The following is an 18,970-nucleotide window of genomic DNA, read 5'->3' as shown; positions in this document are numbered from 1 at the left end:
ATTCTTATACCCCTTCACCGAGGGTGGTGGCTGGGACTGGAGTGATAAATCCCCATACTAAGGCTGGAGTCACACTTGCGAGTGACTTGCATGAGTCTTACATTGTATCCCCTAGCATGGCCTACCGCTTTCTGGACAGGAGCAGGTCAGCTGCATGCAGGCCATGGCAGGTGACGTGATGCGAGCCACTTGCAAGTGTGACTCCAGCCAAATAGACAGGGAGGAAGTAAAACTGTAACTCCCAGCCGTCATTCATGAAGGTAAAGACAATATGTGCACAGGGGGAAATAAAGAAAAGACACAACGACAAGGGTATCACCACAACACACCAAGATAGCATACAGCCATGCTCCAGAAACTCAGTCACCATGCATCAAGACCAGCATCGCTTTCGCTATATTCGGCATGGAGGAACAGGATCCACCATCTTTTAAAGGGCAGAGGTGGCTGTGATAGGTCTTCAGTAACCTGTGACCCCAGAAGCAACTCACAGGCTAGCAGTAATGAACGCCTGCTAAAATAATCACAGAATAAGCACAAAACTGGTCGACGCCTGACTCTGACTAAGGCCTCCTTCACACATTCGTGTCTCCGGTATGTGTGATGTCCATTTTCACACATACCGGAGACACAGACACACTTAGACCCATTGAAATCAATGGGCTTGGTCACACGTGTTTTCACACGGATAGAGTATCCGTATGGAGCACAGGCATATCCATTTTCTTCTGGCAGCATGGATGTCACACTGATCTGATCCATGTGAAACGTACCAGAGAACACACAGGTCACAAAAAATATTTTTTTCAGAAGGTTGTTGTGTTTGGCTGCACAAACTGCTTCTTGATATTCCATTCATTCTTCCTTGGTGTGAATGGAGTGCTATATATTTTCGCTGTTATAGTTAACTCTTTCTCTTGGACCTTACGGATATCTTGGAAGTTGTAACGCTGCATACCTTCACTCCTTCCTCTCCCCTCCTGCAGGGATTGTGCTGTCACTCACCACCGCAGCCAGCTCCTTCCACACTGCCCAGCGTTCCTGCTCACCCCCATGTCTGCCTCTCAGAGCCCTGTGCGCGCCGCTCAGGGCCTCCAGAAGTGCTCCTATGGTGCACTCGCACACCACAGCTCTTCCCTTAACCCCTTAACGACCTTTGACGTACTGAGTACGTCATGGTGACATGGTGCTAAACGACCCATGACGTACTCAGTACGTCATGGCGAAATCGCGGTCCCGGAGCCCCGGGGAGTGAAAGTTGTTTTATTAAACGGTAGATTCAGGAAGGAGGGGACCTCTGCCTGACCTCAGGAGGGGTGGTGCCTCCTCCTCGAACCTACAGAGGCTGTGATTGGCTGACGAACGCTGCTCAGCCAATTACAGCCACTGTAATGTTCCAGCCATTGAAAATGGCTGGAACATTGAAATCCAGCCCTGATCAGTGCTGCTGTAGCACTGGCCATTGGCTGGAGCTGGGTGATCGATGCTTCACCCGCCCCCAGCTCTGATTGGAGAGACCGGTCTTGTGACCGCTCTCTCCAATCAATGTGGATCTGCGGCCTGTGACCGTCCCTGGAAGCCGAGGAGAGCGGTAAGTTGCTGTCCCCGCCGCCCGCGTCCCCGATCGCCCCGCCGCTGCTCCCGATCCACCGCTGTCCCCGCCGCTGTGTCCGATCGCCCCACCGCTGCTCCCGCTCCACCGCTGTCCCCGGCGCCATGCTCCCGCTCCACCGCTGTCCCCGGCGCCATGCTCCCGCTCCACCGCTGTCCCCGCCGCTGCTCCCGATGCACCGCTGTCCCCGCCGCTGTCTCCGATCGCCCCGCCGCTGCACACGCTCCACCGCTGTCCCCCGCCGCTGCTCCCGATGCACCGCTGTCCCCGCCGCTGTCTCCGATCGCCCCGCCGCTGCACGCGCTCCACCGCTGTCCCCGCCGCTGCTCCCGATGCACCGCTGTCCCCGCCGCTGTCTCCGATCGCCCCGCCACTGCACGCGCTCCACCGCTGTCCCCGCCGCTGCTCCCGATGCACCGCTGTCCCCACCGCTGTCTCCGATCGCCCCGCCGCTGCACGCGCTCCACCGCTGTCCCCGCCGCTGCTCCCGATGCACCGCTGTCCCCGCCGCTGTCTCCGATCGCCCCGCCGCTGCTCCCGCTCCACCGCTGTCCCCGCCGCTGCTCCCGATGCACCGCTGTCCCCGCCGCTGTCTCCGATCGCCCCGCCGCTGCTCCCGATCCACCGCTGTCCCCGCCGCCATGCTCCCGGTCCACCGCTGTCCCCGCCGCCGCTCCCGATCCACCGCTGTCCCCGCCGCCATGCTCCCGATCCACCGCTGTCCCCGGCGCCATGCTCCCGATCCACCGCTGTCCCCGCCGCCGCTCCCGATCCACCGCTGTCCCCGCCGCCGCTCCCGATCCACCGCTGTCCCCGCCGCCGCTCCCGATCCACCGCTGTCCCCGGCGCCATGCTCCCGATCCACCGCTGTCCCCGCCGCCGCTCCCGATCCACCGCTGTCCCCGCCGCCATGCTCGCCACTGTCCTCGCCGCCATCGCACCCACCTTTTTCAGCCGCTGCTGCCCCCGAATCGGCCCCCACTGTTCCCGATCGGCGGCGGCCGCCGCCTCCTTCATCGGCTGCCCCTTCTCCATCGCCACACCTCCTATCGCTCCATGTGCTGCAAGCCACCCTCCCCCCACGTGGGGGGAGGGTGGCTTGCAGCACATGTGGGGGGAGGGTGGCTGGCTTGCAGCACATGTGGGGGGAGGGTGGCTTGCAGCACATGTGGGGGGAGGGTGGCTGGCTTGCAGCACATGTGGGGGGAGGGTGGCTGGCTTGCAGCACATGTGCTGCAAGCCACCCTCCCCCCACATGTGCTGCAAGCCACCCTCCCCCCACATGTGCTGCAAGCCACCCTCCCCCCACATGTGCTGCAAGCCACCCTCCCCCCACATGTGCTGCAAGCCACCCTCCCCCTACATGTGCTGCAAGCCACCCTCCCCCTACATGTGCTGCAAGCCACCCTCCCCCCACATGTGCTGCAAGCCACCCTCCCCCCACATGTGCTGCAAGCCACCCTCCCCCCACATGTGCTGCAAGCCACCCTCCCCCTACATGTGCTGCAAGCCACCCTCCCCCCGGGGCCCCCCCTCCTCCATGTGCCATCTCTCTCTCCCATCAGACTCTGCCCCCCTCCCCGATCTGCTGCCTGCTCTCTCCCATTTTCCATCTACTGCCCCCTCTCACCCTCCTCGATCTGTTGCCTCCTTCATCTGCTGCCTCTTCTGTCTGCTGTGATCCTGCTGCCTAGATCCATCCTGTAAGGTAGGTATCCCCATCTCACCTCCCCCCCCCCATCCTCTGCCGCTCCTCCATCCGCTGCGCCATTTCCCATCCATCCGCTGCGCCATTTCCCATCCATCCGCTGCGCCATTTCCCATCATCCATCCGCTGCGCCCTTTCCCATCCTCTGCCGCTCCTCCACCCGCTGCACCCTTTCCCATCTTCCATCCGCTGCGCCCTTTCTCATCTGCCACCCCGCCCTCTCGCATCGTATTATCCAGCACAGTTGCTCGCTTCCAGACTGCAGTGGATGATGCAATGCGAGACTCGTGCATTGCTCTCACGTTTGGCACTGGTCTTAGTGGCAGGCGCTCCTTTTTTTTTTTTTTTTACTGATGTCTGTATTTTTTATTTCGCCAAACTAATTTTTTTTGTATGGGGGGGGGTCTAGTTTCCAAAATGGGATCACATGTGGGGGAGCTCCATTGTTTAGGCACCTCAGGGGGTCTCCAAATGAAACATGGCGTCTGCTAATAATTCCAATCAATTTTACTGTGAAATGGCTTTCCTTCTCTTCTGAGCCCCGCCGTACGCCCAAACAATTGATTTCCACCACATATGAGGTATCGTCGTACTCAGGAGAAATTGCACAATACATTTTATGGTGCATTTTTTCCTGATACCCTTGTGGAAAAAAAAGCTACCTGTTTGAAAAAACAATTTTGTGGTAAAAAAAAAGAATAAAATATTTTCACGGCTGAACATTACAAACGTTTGTGAAGCCTCCAGGGGTTCAAAGTGCTCACTAAACAGCTAGATAAATTCCATGAGGGGTCTAGTTTCCAAAATGGGGTCAATTGTGGGGGAGCTCCATTGTTTAGGCACTTCAGGGGGGTCTCCAAACGCAACATGGCGTCCGCTAATAATTCCAACCAATTTTGCTGTGAAATGGCGCTCCTTGCCTTCCGAGTCCTGCCGTGCGCCCAAACATTTGATTTCCACCACATATGAGGTATCTGCGTACTCAGGAGAAAATGCACAATATATTTTATGGTGCATTTTTTCCTGATACCCTTGTGATAAAAAAGCTACCTGGTTGAAGCAACAGTTTTGTGGTAAAAAAATTTTTTTTTCTTTTCACGGCTCAACGTTATAAACTTCTGTGAAGCCCCCAGGGGTTCAAAGTGCACATCAAACATCTAGAAAAAATATTTGAGGGCTCTAGTTTCCAAAATGGGGTCACTTATGGGGGAGCTCCATTTTTTAGGCACCTCGGGGAGTCTTCAAACCCGACATGGCGTCCGCTAATGAGTGCAGCTAATTTTGGACTCAAAAATTCAAATGGCGCTCCTTGCCTTCCGAGCACTGCCGTGTGTCCAAACATTTGATTACCACCACATATGGGGTATCTGCGTACTCAGGAGAAAATGCACAATACATTTTATGGTGCATTTTTTCCTGATACCCTTGTGATAAAAAAAGCTACCTGGTTGAAGCAACCGTTTTGTGGTAAAAAAAAAATTTTTTCTTTTCACGGCTCAACGTTATAAACTTCTGTGAAGCCCCCAGGGGTTCAAAGTGCACATCAAACATCTAGAAAAAATATTTGAGGGCTCTAGTTTCCAAAATGGGGTCACTTATGGGGGAGCTCCATTGTTTAGGCACCTCAGGGGGTCTTCAAACCCGACATGGCGTCCGCTAATGAGTGCAGCTAATTTTGCACTCAAAAATTCAAATGGCGCTCCTTGCCTTCCGAGTCCTGCTGTGTGCCCAGAAGCAGAAACCTGTGGAAAGAAAAAGCGCATAGGGTCTTACCCTGACAAACAGGGGGTGTATTAAAGAGTAATCCTACTCACCAATTAGAGTTGTGAAAGGCACAACTCCTGTAATCGCATATGTGGATCAACGGCAGCAGTAACCCGACTGGCAGATAACAGAGAGAAATAGCGGAGATGGGTTTTAAATAACCGCGCCAGAGATCCCAGATGTAAGCTTGATCAATGTACACTTTATTTCGGCATAGGTCTACGCGTTTCAGGGGTCTCAGCCCCCTTCCTCAGGACCAGCAAGCACAAGATACATCAAATCTGCAGAGTCACATACATACAGACAGTATATACCCAGTGGAACATCAAAGCACCGCCCTCAAAAAGAAAAAATCGGCGGGAAAAACATTTTTTTCTCTTTCAATCCCTGCAAGGAGTGACGTGGTCCGGTGGAAAAACCAAAGAAAAGGAACTGTATCGACAGCAACAGTCTCTTTGTTAATAAAATGACCAATGTAACTCAAAACAATTGAAAACAATTAAAATAAAACAAAAAAAAGTGTTATTGATGAATAAAAAATTGTATAACCATACATATATATGTGTTTATTGTGTCCCAGACCATATTTAGAATTCACATTGCAGTAAGAGGGTATAGAACCCACACCCAATCATAGGCCATCAAACTTCATGATGACCAAGAAATGTGAAGCAGTTAGTCCACACAACCAGACCGATGTGCGGTACAAGTTCATAATCTAAAGAAAGTGAGAAAACCATAGAAAAAGGAAATTTACTAAAAATTGTGAAAAATTAGAAAAAACTATTCCAATATTGAATATGGAATAGATGTTGGTGTCATGAAAAAACAACATATATATCCTATGAAGTGATTTAATAGTGAGCGCAAAGATAAGCGCAACACATGAAAAAGCATATATGCATATACGTACCCTACAAAATATCTGTTAAAAAACTATAAGTGTAGTAAACCCATATATAAAGGGGTTCAAAATAAACAAAAATATAACGGCCAAAAATATTGAGCCGAAGAAAATGTATATCTCAGTGTGAAGAAGTAATGTTATTACTATTAGAAATGTGTGGTGAATATGATAAGACCATAAGAGGAATCGGGTACACGAAAAAGGCAGGGGTGATTAGAGTTCAGGGGCGTGGGAAAAAAACCAGGTGCGCATGCGTATAATCACGGGCAAGATAGGGGTGAAGAGAGTTCAGAGGCGTGGGAAAAACAGAAGTACGCATGCGTTCGATCAAAGGCAAGGAGCCGGTGCAATAATGAACCAATAAACTAGAACAAGGGTGAGCAAAGTTCAACCCGAAAAGAGAAAATAAGAAGAAATGAATTTAGAAAGAACAGGAACCTTAAATAAAGGAAAAAAAGTATTAAGATACAGTGCAAACTCCACATATATATCTATATATGACGGACCTAATAACAAGTCCAGTATAAATAAATTTACTGAATAATCGGCAGGGAGTCTGCCAGAAGGAATCACTATCCATCTGGATAACAATACTAGACTCTGACCAAGATAAAAGCCAATTTAAGATATATAGATAAAACAATTATAAGGCAACACCTATCATAATTTAAATTATCCATCTGGGCAGCAAAACAGTCTCTTACATGCCATTAAAATATTATTATAAAAATTGCAATAAAAATAATTGAATATATAGATAAAATAGTAAGTTACCCCATAGGCAATGAAAAAAGATAATAACATAGCATGGATGGTATACAAGTAAATATAAAAATATATATATATATATATAAATATAAATAAATATAATATAATAATATTTTAATGGCATGTAAGAGACTGTTTTGCTGCCCAGATGGATAATTTAAATTATGATAGGTGTTGCCTTATAATTGTTTTATCTATATATCTTAAATTGGCTTTTATCTTGTTTTATTTTAATTGTTTTCAATTGTTTTGAGTTACATTGGTCATTTTATTAACAAAGAGACTGTTGCTGTCGATACAGTTCCTTTTCTTTGGTTTTTCCACCGGACCACGTCACTCCTTGCAGGGATTGAAAGAGAAAAAAATGTTTTTCCCGCCGATTTTTTCTTTTTGAGGGCGGTGCTTTGATGTTCCACTGGGTATATACTGTCTGTATGTATGTGACTCTGCAGATTTGATGTATCTTGTGCTTGCTGGTCCTGAGGAAGGGGGCTGAGACCCCTGAAACGCGTAGACCTATGCCGAAATAAAGTGTACATTGATCAAGCTTACATCTGGGATCTCTGGCGCGGTTATTTAAAACCCATCTCCGCTATTTCTCTCTGTTATCTGCTGTGTGCCCAAACATTTGATTACCACCACATATGGGGTATCTGCGTACTCAGGAGAAAATGCACAATACATTTTATGATGCAATTTTCCTGATACCCTTGTGAAAATACTAATTTTTATGGCTAAAGTAACATTTTTGTGTTAAAAAAGTAAAATTTTCATTTTTTTGTCTACATTGCTTTGGTTGCTGTGAAGCTCCTAAAGGGTTAATAAACTTCTTGGATGTGGTTTTGAGCAGAGTGAGGGGTGCAGATTTTAGAATTGGGTCACTTTTGGGTATTTTCTGTCGCCTAGGTTTCTTAAATCACTCCAAATGTGATGTGGTACCTAAAAAATTTTTTTTTGTAAATTTTGTTGGAAAAATGAGAAATTGGTGATGAACTTTGAACCCTTCTAACTTCCTAACGGAAATTTTTTTTTTTCAAAAATTGCGCTGGTGTAAAGTAGACATGTGGGAAATGTTATTTAGTAACTTTTTTGTGTGACATATCTCTCAGATTTATGGGCATAAAATTTCAAATTTTGAAAATTGCAAAATTTTCAAAATTTTCGCCAAATTTCCGAAATTTTCACAAATAAACGCAAAACATATCGGCCTAAATTTACCACTGACATGAAGTACAATATGTCACGAAAAAACTATCTCAGAATCGCCAGGATCCGTTGAAGTGTTCCAGAGTTATAACCTGTCAAAGTGACACTGGTCAAAATTGCAAAAAATGGCCGGGTCTTTAAGGTGAAAACAGGCTGGGGGCTGAAGGGGTTAAAGGGCCAGCATGCCACTCCTAGGACGTGCCTCTCAGCCTATTACTGAGGGCCACTGGGTACTTAAAGCACACTCCCACTAGTGGAAATACTTGATCAACACCCTAGTTTAACTAGTTTGTGTCTAGTGCTCTAGCAAGCTAGTTGTTAGGTCCCATTTTCCGGTCTGTTCTTTCCAGCTTGTACCTGTCCACCCAGTTCTGTTAGTACCTGCTTCCTGTCGGTCCTTCCCTGTTGGTCCAGAGACTGTGTCTGTCCATCCCGGCCGTACCTCCAGCCTCAGCTACACTGGTCACCCTTGCTGTACCAGAGACTGAGCTTGTCCATCCTGGCCGTGCCTCCTGCCTCAGCTACCCTGGTTACCCTTGCTATACCAGAGTCTGTGTCTGTCCATTCCAAACATGCCTCCAGCCTCAGCTACCCCGGTCACCCTTGCTATACCAGAGAATGTGCCAGTCCATCCCGGCCATGCCTCCAGCCTCAGCTACTCCAGTCACCCTTGCTGTACCAAAGACTGTGCCTGTCTGTCCTTGCCGTGCCATCTGCCACAAACATTCCGGTGGTCCCAGCCTTGCTAGAAACTCTGCCTGTCCATCCTGGCTATGCTGTCTGCTTCAAGCTATCCTGGCGGTCCCTATCTACACAAGAGACTCAGTCCTCTCTGCCTCTGTGTCCGCTCCTGCCCTGGGGGCTGGCTGCCACAGTCCCAAACTTTACCCCATGAAAGGGTAGGCCCAAGGTCTCCCTGTGGTCCAATGGATCCGCCAGGAAGCGTTAAAACAGCAGTTAAGCTGCAAATCCTTATCCCCACTCCCTGTGTCTATATATACCTACATTTTCCCTTGGCTTGATGCTGTTGATAGAATTTATTCATATATTGTCCAGATTGCAAGCAATAGACTTGAAATCTCCTGTGAAACACATTGAAACACATTATTGTATGTTGCTGTTATTCTCCCAAAGTCATCTTGCAGATAAGTTATCTGTTTGCATTCCCCACTTTGTTTTCCCTGTGTGCTCTTTAGGTCTTAAAGGGAAGGTGTCGTCAAAAAAAAAAAATTCAATAACTGAAAAAATTTAAAGTATTAATGTGTTAATGTTTAGTTTAAATATTATTTGTTTTTAATTGAGCAAAATATAAAACTTTTTTAATATTTTCCACTGTTAAACACTAGGGGGAGCAGCTGCTCAAATCCTACGGAAATCCTACTGTAGAAATAGCCTGGATTACAGCTGCAGTAAAGTGGGCAGAATCTGCTCTCCTATGTGGGATGTCACCTCCCCCTCCCAATCTGGGTGTTTACAAAAGATAAGGGAAGATGAAATGTAGGGACACAGTGCAGAGCCATTTTGTTGGTGACCACAAATGTCTAAAGTGTCACCAAGGACAGCTGGAGTATCACACAGGATAGGATTAGATGCACGCCTCAGCAGACAGTATCACAAAGGATAGCATTAGATACACAGCTCAGTAGACAGTATCACACAGGAGAGGATTAGATATAGGGCTCAGCAGACAGTATCACACAGGATTGGATTAGATACACGGCTCAGCAGACAGTATCACACAGGATAGGATTAGATACACGGCTTAGCAGACAGTATCACACAGGATAGCATTAGATACACGGCTCAGCAGACAGTATCACACAGGAGAGGATTAGATACAAGGCGCAGCAGACAGTATCACACAGGATAGTATTAGATACACAGCTCAGCAAAAAGTATCACACAGAAGAGGATTAGATACATAGCTCAGCAGACAGTATCACACAGGATAGGATTAGATACACGGCTCAGCAGACAGTATCACACAGGATAGGATTAGATACACGGCTCAGCAGACAGTATCACACAGGATAGGATTAGATACACGGCTCAGCAGAGAGTATCACACAGGAGAGTATTAGATACACGGCTCAGCAGACAGTATCACACAGGATAGGATTAGATACACGGCTCAGCAGACAGTATCTGTCGGGGCGGGGGCCAGCTTCCCCGTCGCGGGGGCTGCTCGGGGAGATCGCGCTCGGATCCGGTGCCTACTCCTCGGTGGCTCGAGTGGGCCGGACCCGGGGCTCGAGCAGCGCTCCTCGCCCACGAGTGAAAAGGGGAATTGGATTTTTTTGGGATATATAGAGTTCGTGACGCCACCCATGGGTTGTGGTGATGGTGGGCACCACGGCTGCTGGTGACGGAGTTCCTGGGAGCGATGGTGGGGAGCAGCTAGGTGTTGATCCCTCCGTGGGTAGGGGCTGTTGGTCCCGGGGCCCAGTAGGAGGGAGGGTTCCGTAGGATGGATTTGCAGGGTGCAGTGTTGCGGTGCAGCGCAGCGCGGTGCCGGATGGCACAGGTGTACTTACTCAGACACAGATGGACAGAGTCTCTGGTAAACCAAACAGCTGGATGGACGGGGCCCGCAGCCGGCTGCAGTGTTCTCCCTGGATGGGTTGATGGCGGCTGTCGTTTCCCTGCACCTGTGTTTTGTATCTTGACTCCAAAGCCTGGGCACTGGTAGTCCGCTCTCTGGTGTATACGTGTCGGAGGAGCCCGTGTGCCCGCAGACGCTGGCCCTATGGATCTCTGGCCCTTGGCGGTGGCGCTTATCCGGAACGGTTGGGCTGTTGCCTTCAATCGGGACTTGGGTGGGAATGAACCCCTGAGGTCCAGACCGCAATCAGTAAATTTGACTAAAGGACGGCTTCAAGCCTAGTGGGGGTCTGTGTACCCTGCCTGGTACTTGGCTCCAATCGGCTCCCCGGTTCGGTACCGGCGGGCCACCGCCCGACCCCGGTCCTACGGTTCCGCTGACCGTCACCAACTCCTGCAGACGGCCACCACCATCTGCCTACCTTGCTGGAAGTGCCTGGGCTCCAACCCAGGCACCAACAGTTTCACTCCTCACTCTCTACCGACCACAACTGGACTGACTACTGTGTTTTCCCGCCTCCAGGCCTGTGAACTCCTCGGTGGGTGGGGTCAACCGCCTGGCTCCGCCCCACCTGGAGTGGACATCAACCCTGGAGGGTGGCAACAAGGATTTAATGTGTGACTGGTGTCACCTGTCCAGGGAAGGGGGGTGTATGGTGTGTCTGTGACTACCTGGCTAGGCCAGGGCGTCACATATCACACAGGATTGGATTAGATACATGGCTCAGCAGACAGTATTACACAAGATAGGATTAGATACACAGCTGTGCAGACAGTATCACACAGGATAGAAATAGATGCACAGCCCTGCATACAGTATCACCGGTTCACGCACAGGCCGACAGGTGGGGGGGGGTTAGCGGGGGGTGTTTTTGAAGACAGTAGCAGCGGCGGTACTCACATGCAGAGGCACACAAACACACACAGCAGCAGCGGGCAGAGCGGGGGCTGGGTAGAGCGGAGGGAGGGAGTGTCATTGAAGACGGTAACGGCGGGGGGACGGGCGGCGGCGGCAGCAGCAGTAGCGGGAGTTGGGTAGAGCGGAGGGAGGGGGTGTCATTGGAGACGGTAATGGTGGGGGTAGGGGAGGGTAGGCGGCCTGTACTCACATATCCTGGCGGTTGACAGGGGAAAAGTGGAGCAAACAGCATAGCTGTGAGCTCCACAATGATGGCGCCAATCTCCTCCCTCTCTATACACAGGGGTTGCCATAAAAGGAGTGAGTTACTGTCGTTACACACACAGCAAATCCAGCATGGCAGCCCCCAGTGCCTTCAGTAAACTTAGAATTAAATAAAAACTAAATAAGCGGTGATTTTAATTTTGTATTAAAAATACTTGATTTCATAATCACTATTTTTAATACAAAAATAAAAAACCGCGACACCTTCCCTTTAATGGGGTTGCCTAGTGCTTATCCAGTCCAGTCACTACCTAGGTCCTATTTCAGGGTCAGCCAGTAGTTTGCAGTAATGGGGTCTTTGGTGAAAACAAGTTATCACCGATCCACAGGGTAGGTTGGTGATAACTTATTGATTGGTAGAACCAGACCAGTGGAAAACGCACCGATCGGAAGATTGGGGAACTTTTTGCAGCAGCAGATGAGATGTGTGACCGCAGCTCCATTCATCCTCTGTGGAGAAGTCAGATAAAAACAAGCGCAGCGCTCGCAGCCACTGAGGGAATGAATGGATCAGGGGTCGAATCGGACACGAGCTCCAGTGTAATGGGGGACAAAAGTTGCACGATCGGTGCAGGTCCCAGCAATCGGTCCACACAAATGAATAAGTTATCACTTATCCTTAGGCGACGGTCACACGTTCAGTATTTGGTCAGTGTCTTACATCAGTATTTGTAGCCAAATCCAGGAGTGGGTGATAAATGCAGAAGTGGTGCCCGTGTTTCTATTACACTTTTTCTCTGATTTTACTGCTCCTGGTTTTGGCTTCAAATACTGAGGTAAAAAACTCACTGAAAACTCACTGTGTGCACGTGGCCTTAGTAAAGGTGATTACTTGTTTTTACTGGAGAAGCTCTGTAAGTGCATATTTACTGCAGTGTAATAGTCACAGGACAGGGAGGGGGTTAAATGTTTAAGTATTTAATTTCTACTGGAAATAATCTCCCCCTTATAGAGAGAAAATGTGACCTCCATACACAACACAATCCACTATACCAAAATCAATAATACTATATACAAGGGGGAAATACCACCACACCGTGACCAGACCACATATTACCACCAAACAGTGACCAAATACAGCCACATACAAGGGAGAAATACCACCACACCGTGACCACACCACAAAGTGACTGAATAATACCACATACAAGGGAGAAATACCGCGACACTATGACCAGATAACATACTACCAATACATAGTGGTCAAAAGCAACCACATACCAGAGAGTAATACCACCACATCATAATTAGACCACACAGTAACTGAATATTACCACATACAAGGGAGAAATACCGCAACACTATAACCACATCACATAATGACCAAATAATACCACACATGAGACAAATATCAGTACAACATGACCAGACGACATATTACTACCACACAAGGACATATAATACTATAATAATGATCATGAATAAAAACTACAATGCTAATAACACTAATGATATCATCAGTGCCATAATGCACATGAGCTCTGTATATAGTGTATAGGTAATACAGTGCTCACCAGTGACATTATACACAGGAGCTCTGTATACAGTGTACAGTATAGTGTGTGTGTTCATGTAACACACTGACTTACCAGTGACGTCTCTAGCTGACGTTATTCATCTTCGCTTTTTCTCTTCATCCGGCACTGACCGTCATCACTTCTTCATGCCATGACGCGACTCTACAGAAAATAAGTCACCTATAGCCGATCACTCCCAGAGCACATTCCTCATTAATTCCCCAATTTCTACACCACGTCAGACTCTTGTTCCCACATTGGAGACAGTATCCTCAAAATTAACTTATATTTCATCAGTAATAATGTCCCCTAATTTGCCCCTACAGTAATTATGCCCCAAGTGCCACCATAAACTAATAATGTATGTCCCCCATTCTGGCCCCATATAGTAATTATGTCCCTCATCCTGGCCCCTTTTATTTAATAATGTCTGGGGAAACAAGTGGAATGAGAAGGGGTTCTTAACTGCTTCCTGTACAAAATATCCCCACACACTGCTCCTCTCTAAAATTGCCGCACAAAGTGCCCCTTTCCAAAATATCCCCCAAAAATTTGCCATTTCAATAATATCTCCCCAAACTACATCCCTGTATAAATTCCCCCCCTCCTCATTATACTATGCTTCCTTCCACAATCTTTGTTGCCTCATAATGTCCCCCATTGCCCTATGATGTCCCAATTTGCTTCATAATGGCCCCCATTACCCTATAATGTCCCCCACTGCCTTATAATGTCCTTCCACTGCCCTATAATGTCCTCCACTGCCTTATAATGTCCCCCACTGCCTTATAACGTCCCCCACTGCCTTATAACGTCCCCCACTGCCCTATAATGTCCCCTACTGCCCTATAATGTCCCCCACTGCCCTATTATGTTCCCCACTGCCCTATTATGTTCCCCACTGCCCTATTATGTTCCCCACTGCTCTATAGTGTCCCTCATTGCCCTATTATGTCCCCCACTGCCTTATAGTGTCCCCCACTGCCCTATAATGTCCCTCACTGTTCTATAATGTCCCCCACTGCTCTATAATGTCCCCCACTGCCCTATAATGTCCCCCACTGCCTTACAGTGTCCTCCACTGCTCTATAATGTCCCCCACTGCCCTATAGTGTCCCCCACTGCCCTTATTATGTCCCCCACTGCCTTATAGTGTCCCCCACTGCTCTATAATGTTTCCCACTGCCCTATAATGTTTCCCACTGCCCTATAGTGTCCCCAGTGCCCTATTGTGTTCCCCACTGCCCTATTATGTTCCCCACTGCCCTAGTATGTTCCCACTGCATTATAATGTCCCCTCTGCACTAAAATGTCCCCCACTGCCCTATTATGTTCCCCACTGCCCTATTATGTCCCCAACTGACCCATAATATGCTCCATAAAGTTCCCCACTGCTTCTTAATGCCCCTTGTAAAATAACACTGCTCCTCCCCCACCCGCAGCCCCTCATATAAAAGTACATCCTCTGGAGCGCTTACCTGTGCCTGCGCATCCTCCTCTTCATTCCTGCAGCTGCGGCCCCGGTGATGATGATGTCGGTGCAGGACTGAGACGCGCTCCTCTGCAGCCCCGGCGATGACGGTACATCGCGGTGCCAGGCTGAGCAGCGCTGCTCTGCCCCCTATCACCGGCCGCACTGTACAAATGTATGGCTGCTTTCACACTACTTTTTTTTAGCATGCGTCATGAACGTTTTTTTGCTGCAAAAGCGTATCCTGTTTTTGCAAAGAAAAATGCATGCAAACGCATGTGTTATTTTGCAGGGCTGCCTGCTGCAGGGCTGCCTGCTCCCGGCACACGTAACCAAGGTAGACATCGGGTAACTAAGCCCACGGTTACCCGATATTTACCTTGGTTACGAGCGTCCTCTCCTCTCAGGCGGGGGAGAGAGGAGAGAGAGGGAGGGGGAGAGAGGGAGGGGGAGAGAGAGACTGATCATGCAAGGCTGATTTCTGGGCATGCTCAGTAGAGCAAGCAGGATCCTGTCTATCAGCATACCAGCGTTCACATGCTTGCATGTTTGCATGCTGTTTAGTCAGGATCCAGCAATTTGCAGTATTTGGACGCAGCTCAAAAACGCTACAAGTAGCGTTTTTGAAAAGAGTTAAAAAACTGCAACTCCCTGGATCCTTACTATAACGCACGCAAACGCAGGTGAACGCATGTTGACGCGAGTCCATTGCAAATGCATTGAAATGAAAACGCATTTGCACTGGATCCATTTTTGCGTTAAAAAAATGTTCATGACGCATGTTAAAAAAAATTAGTGTGAAAGCAGCCTAGGGCTAAGTTCACACACTGCGTCTTTTTGACGCTGCGTTTTTTGCAGCAAAAAACGCACAAACACGCACCCGCGGCAAACAAACGCCGCAAAAACGCATGCGTTTTTACCACGTTTTGGTGCGTTTTTTGCTGCGTTTTTGCTCACTGCATTTTTATGCGTTTTTTATCAGTGAACATTGCCATTAAAGATTGTTGGAACAAAAAAAAAAGAAAAAAGGTCGGATGTCATTTCCTTCTTCAATATGTTCTTCATTCTCCACTAGTGTATGCAGGAGAGCAGACAGCTGCAGAACTACAAGGCTCAGCATGCTCCATCCAGAACTGTATGCTGGAGGGAGAGTCAGGGGGAGCAGACCTACAAGGCTCAGCATACTCCATCCACTAGTGGATGCAGGAGAGCAGACAGCAGCTGCAGAACTACAAGGCTTAGCATCCACCTTCCAGGACTGTATGCAGGATTTCTTTGCCCCCCCCCCAAAAAAAATGACGTGGGCTTCGCCATATTTTTGTATGCTAGCCAGGTACAGCAGGCAAGTACGGGCTGCCTCCAACCCCCAGCTGCCTATTTGTACCCGGCTGGGAACCAAAAATATAGGTAAGCCCTTTTTTTAAATTATTTCATGAATTTCAGGAAATAATTAAAAAAAAAAAAAAAGAAGTAGGCTTCGCCCAATTTTTGTGTCCAGCCAGGTACAACTAGGCAGCTGGGGATTGGAATCCGCAATGCAGGGTGCCCAAGCTTTCTGGGCACCCTGCAGCAGTCCGCAGCCACCCCAGAAAATGGCGCTTTCATAGAAGCGCCATCTTCTGGCGCTGTATCCAACTCTTCCAGCTGCCCTGATGCCGGGTGGCTCGCTGGGTAATAATGGGGTTAGGGCTAGCTGTGTATTATCAGCTGGCCCTAAGCCCGAAATTCATGGTGTCACGCCAATATTAGACATGGCCACCATGAATTTCTAGTAAAGATAAAAAAAAAACACAACACACAGAAAAATATTTTTATTAGAAATAAAACACAACACAATTAGTGACTCCATCTTTATTGAAATAAAGAACCCCCCTCCGCAGTAATCCTGGGTCAAGGGTCCCGCGCCGTCCAATCCGGATCCAATATCATCTGATCGGTTTGCTGGTTTGCTGGAAGGCAAAGCGATCAGATGATGTGTCAGGTTCAAGGCCTGAATCAGATTACACAGCAGCTGATTGTATAAAAGTCGTTTATACAATCAGCTGATGCATCAGTGCAAAAAAAATGAAACAAACTACACACTTCTGTGCAGCGTCGGACTGGCTACCGGAGGAAACTCCAGTAATACCAGGCCTGGACTCTCACCTGAGCTCCGGCGTGCAGCCTGGACTTTACAGCGAGCGCCGAGTGATTGATTCCCCAGCACTTGCGGTTCAGTTCATGACAGCTGCAGACATCCCGGGCTAATCTCCGGTGCTCTCACCTGAACTCCGGAGATCACCCCGGCCTGTCTGCAGCTGTCATGAACTGACTGCAAGCGCCAGGGAATCAGTCACTCGGCGCTCGCTCGCTGTACAGTCTAGACTGATGCATAGGTGCAGAAAAAAATAAATACATAACTACACACGTCCGTGCAGACTCCCGTCCGACCGCTACAGGAGCTGCCGGTAATCAGCTGATGAAGCCTCCTGACGGCATCAGCTGATAGCCGGCCGGGCGGTAAAATCCGGCGTCACCGCGAGACTAACGATCAGCTGATGCGTCAGGTGACCGCATCAGGTGATCACCGCCAGGACCTGCAGCTATCGTACGTGCCTGGGAGCTGGCACACAGCCGGAGCGGGGGTGGCGGGACCGGGAGAGGAGCTGGGAGGGACATGGCACTGGGAGTCTGCAGACAGGTGAGTATTAGATTTTTCTACTGTTCACTTTTGATTTAGCATCCGCTTCCACCTCCTGCACGGGAGAGGACATGGCACCGGGCGGGAAATGGAAGCAGCGGTGGCGGTACCGGGAGGATTCACGCTTCTGTGTTTACTCACAGAAGGAATCCTCTTCCTGTACATGTCACTTTACTACCCACCCCTTGCGTTTATAGCTGCGTTTTTAGTCATAAAAACGCACTAAAACGCAGCTATATATTTGCAATTTGCGGTTTTCATTGCGTTTTTGAACATCTCATTGAACTCAATGGGTAGAAAACGCAGTGAAAAACGCAAAAATAATTGACATGCTGCGTTTTTGTGGGCACCACAAAAACGCAGCTAAAAAAACCGCTGTGTGCAGACAGCAAAAATGAAAACTCATAAACTTTGCTGGGAAGCAAATTCATGCAGTTTTCTGAGCAAAAACGCACCCGAAAAACACGCAAAAACGCCGCGAAAAACACACTGTGTGAACTTACCCTATGCGCACCTGAAAGACACGCATACATCTGAATACCGGCGCGGTCGGTGCAGGCCTGGGGACTCCCGCAGTGCAGCTCTAGGACATTTGGTGAGTCACATGACACATGTGTTGTCACTAAAGGTCCTGCAACTGCGAAAACTTCAGTGATTGTACAGAACTTGTACGATCACTGAAGTTTACGATTGAAAGGCTGGGTGCCGGGGCCCACTCAGGCCTGTGATGCCCTGTGGCCTGGGAGCTGCCTGAGGGCACCATACTGAGGGGGCAGCTGCACTACAGGCCCCCAGCAGCAGGACAGATAGGATGGTGGATCCGGCTGGAGCACTGTCTGGCAGGTGACTGGTAAGGTAAAGAGCCCCCACCTGCTTGCTCCCTTGGGCCTCCGGGGCCCCTGTTCATTCCCCTGGGCCCCTGCTTGCTCCCCTGGGCCCCCCCCCCGGGGCCCCTGTTCACTCCCCTGGGCCCCCGCTCGCTCCCCTGGACCCCCGCCTTCATTACTCACTTGCTGCTGCTCCTGCAGTCTGGCCTGGGGCGATGCCGGGTCCGTCCTCTGTAGCGCGATGCTGGCAGCACCTGCACAGGAAGGAAGCAGTCATCACTCTGAGACTGCCTCCTCCTGCAGTGTCGCTGGCTGCGCAGATACGTCAGAGCCGTGCGGCACTGACAGTGACAGCAGGCAGAGCAGGGAGATCGCTCTCCCTGCTTGCCGCTGCAGAGGGAATGGGATTGTCACTAATCATATCGGCAATGTGCCGATATGATTAGTGAAATTACCGGCCGGAGGGGCCTCTCTCACATATCCATAGGGGCCCAGGGGGCGTAGGGAGGCGTGGCTATCAATAGCAGGGGCCCACCGGGGGTTCTCCCGACCTCCTGGTGGGCCAGTCCGCCCAAGCGTAAAAGCTTGGGTTGCGTATTCCTACAGCAATCATGTCAGTGAGGCCTCCTTGAACTATCTAGTCCACGTCATATATGGACAACAGCCCAATATTCCTTTCCCTGTGGCCACCATCTCTGGCATTCCTGCAGTCGATGCTGTTACCAG

This window comes from Anomaloglossus baeobatrachus, chromosome 5, assembly GCF_048569485.1.
Source record: "Anomaloglossus baeobatrachus isolate aAnoBae1 chromosome 5, aAnoBae1.hap1, whole genome shotgun sequence".
Classification (NCBI taxonomy): Eukaryota; Metazoa; Chordata; class Amphibia; order Anura; family Aromobatidae; genus Anomaloglossus; species Anomaloglossus baeobatrachus.
The sequence above is the reverse complement of the archived record's forward strand: the minus strand, read 5'-3'. Positions refer to the sequence as shown.